This window comes from Elephas maximus, chromosome 7 (assembly GCF_024166365.1).
Source record: "Elephas maximus indicus isolate mEleMax1 chromosome 7, mEleMax1 primary haplotype, whole genome shotgun sequence".
NCBI classification, from domain to species: Eukaryota; Metazoa; Chordata; class Mammalia; order Proboscidea; family Elephantidae; genus Elephas; species Elephas maximus.
This window is the reverse complement of record NC_064825.1, coordinates 115216307-115219599: the sequence shown is the minus strand read 5'-3', so window position 1 is coordinate 115219599 and position 3293 is coordinate 115216307. Positions and strand designations below refer to the sequence as shown.

At 36.1% G+C, this 3293-nt stretch overlaps 1 pseudogene; it reads right to left on the bottom strand.

Moving 5' to 3' along the window:
* Positions 1–1655: 1655 nt before the first annotated feature.
* LOC126080472 (olfactory receptor 10AG1-like) lies at positions 1656–2566 on the bottom strand (annotated as a pseudogene).
* Positions 2567–3293: the final 727 nt, after the last annotated feature.

Here is a 3293-nt window from a genome sequence, read left to right as displayed (position 1 = left end):
TCACACTGCATCTTGCCATTATTCCCTAAACAATACACTAGTGTATAATAACTATTTACATAGCTTTTACTTTGTATTAGGTATTATCTACAGATGATTTAAAGTATATGGGAGAATGTGTGTATATTATATTCAAATACTATGTCATTTTGTCTCTGGGTGTGTCCTGGAACCAATCTACTGTAGATACCAAGGGACGGCTCTCTCTCTCTCTATATATATAATCAAATACCATCATACAATGCGGTAGATTGCTGCTTAATATGCTTCTCATCTCATATGATTCATGTTTTAAGGCTGGGATTACAATTTTAAGTGATTTAAATACTTGAAAAATTCATTACCACATCCATCACCCTCTGCAATATTTTTCTGAGGTGTTTGAATTTTAAATTATTTAAGTGCTCTCCATAAAAAATACACAAACAAAAAACAAACTCCTTGCTCTTTTGATTCAAATTCATAACTACCCTATAGGACAGAGTAGAACTGCCCCATAGAGTTTCCAAGGAGTAGCTGGTGGATTTGAACTGCTAAAGTGTTCTCCTTCAAAAATCTTAAACACTTTCATGGATTCCCGTTGTACTTGGAGTAATTCAAATTTCCTTCCAGAAAATGAAAACTGCTGTATATTTCTGACCTCATCCGTTCAGACATTCTTCCGTAGGCAATCAGTTCTTTAGGCTTCAAAATCGGTAAACCTTAAGGGCCGTCCTTTGCTTTTTCATCTGCTTAGAATGTTCTTCAGTTACTCCTTCTAACTATTTAGGACTCAGCTCAAATATTACTTCTTCAGATAAGTCTTTCCAGGTTTATCACAGAGATTATATTATTTTTATTGTTGTGCCAAGCATCACACTGAATCCAAGCAAATGAAGTGATTTGTAGGCATACCCTGCTGTAGCCTCTCACCATTTCACAGATCCTCAGTCTCTCTAGCACTTGTTATTTGAACGTTTTTTGCCTTGCATCTTGTCACTATTCCCTAAACTATACTGTATAAGAACCATTTACACAGTCTTCACATTGTATTAGGTATTATAAGTGATATAGAGGTGATTTAAAGCATACGGGAGGTCGTGCATAGGTTATATGAAAATATTAAGCACTTTATATGAGAGACTTGAGCACCCACAGATTTTGGTATTCATTGGCATCCTGGAACCAATTCCCAGTGGCTGTGGAGGGACCACTGTATAGTTTTGATTAATGCATATCACGAACCTGGTTTTTAAAATGTGTGTCACAACTGTATGGACAATCATGGATATGAATTAATTGTTTTCCAATAAGTGATATAATAGATTATACATTACAAATAACTAGATTAAATCAGCCGCTGCAAAAGTTCTTACTGAGGGAAAACATCGTACAATGAAATTTTAGAATTACTGATGGAATAATTTTCTGTCAGATGACACATATATTACTTATATAGCTTGAGCAGAAAGTCCTGACAACATTACAAGTGATTTTTAATTTGGAAATAATTGCCACAGTATGAAAGACAACCCACCAAAACCAACAACCCTTCCAACTCATAGTGACCCTATAGGAAAGACAAGGTATAGATAAAGCTTTACATCTATTAAAATTGGACCAAAAATGTGTGAGAAAGCCTTTCTTATACATTTAATTCATTCTTTACTGGTGACTTATTTACATAGCAATTTTCTCAGTGCCATTATGACATCCTTGTTCCTTAGACTATATATCATGGGATTAAGCATAGGAGTCAGAATAGCGTAGAAAAGAGATAGAACTTTGTCAGTTTCCTCTGAGTGTCTGCTGTTGGGTCTTAAGTATGCAATAATGCCTGATCCAAAGAATAACGTAACAACCATAAGATGAGATGAGCAGGTGGAGAAGGCTTTGGCTCGATTTGTGGCTGATGGCAACTTAAGGATGATAGAGACAATTTTACTGTAGGAGCCAAGTATCAACAGAAATGGAACCATTACAAATAAAACAGCAACTATGTAGAAAAAGCCTCATTTACAAAAGTGTCCCCACAAGCCAGCTTGAGTATTGGGGGAATGTCACAGAAGAAGTGGTTAATTTGTTTAGATCTACAAAAAGAAAGAGAGAAAATTTGATAGGTATGCCCTATCATAACTGGGATTCCAAAGGTCCAGGACCCAGTCACCAACAGGATACAGACCCTGTTGCTCATGACTAGAGGATAGTGCAGAGGGTTACAAATGGCCACATAACGGTCATAGGCCATCACTGCCAGGAGCAAACACTCTGTGCCTGCAAATATAAGGACAAAGCACATCTGCGTAGCACAGGCAACTAGGGAAATTCTTCTTCTCTGTGTCCCTAGATTCATCAGCATTCTGGGGAGAGTAGCTGATACATAGCAGATTTCCAAGAAGGAAAAATTTGCCAGGAAAAAATACATAGGGTTCTGGAGAGCAGGATCCATTTTTGTTATTAAAAATATGGTGCCATTGCTCATCAGGATAATAATATAGATGATTAAAAACAATCCAAAAAGAAACCACTGGAGATGGGGCATGTCAGCAAAGCCCAAGAGAACAAATTCCATCAGTTCAGTTAGATTATCTACTGGAGATTTTTCTTGACGATTCATCTATCAAAAATAGAAAAGGAAAATTTATATGTAAATTTCCTTTACCTTCCTGTATCTCTTTGCCTCTTCTCCAAATTGTATTGGATTGGATTTTATGATCATTTAAGAATGATACTAGTTACGTATGCCCCTTCCCTTCCTATTAAATCACAATGAACAGTCTCCTCAAAAAAAAAAAAGAAAAAATTAAGATCATTTCCTTATACTTTCAGAGCACAGCCCAGGATAGATCAAGCTATATCTCACTCAGCACAGGCACTGGAGCAGCTGACAACTTCTGGAGATGACCCTGAGCTTTGCCATCTAATCTCACTTTACATTAATTACACGTCTTGACAATCTATTGTATTTCTCTGTGCGTTTTCTCAGTCAAGCTTCCCAAACACTAAATCATAAACTCTCTTCTAACATATTTTTTCAACTGCGTATTTCAATGCTTCGTTCTCCCATCACTTGAGAATTTTAAGCATATAGCTTTCTATTACACAGGTCATATTAGATTAAAAAGAAAATTGAGGGACTATTTCATTTTGCATAGAGGAATAAAACAAATATCTTTTTGTAGGATATTAAGTTTGTAGAAAAGGAGGATTTTATTCAGTGAAATTAGCCTGGGAACGTTGATTCAGATACAAACAATAAACGTAGTCATTCTGGAAAAACGGGTAGAATGGAAGGTATTCGTTACCTGTGTGTA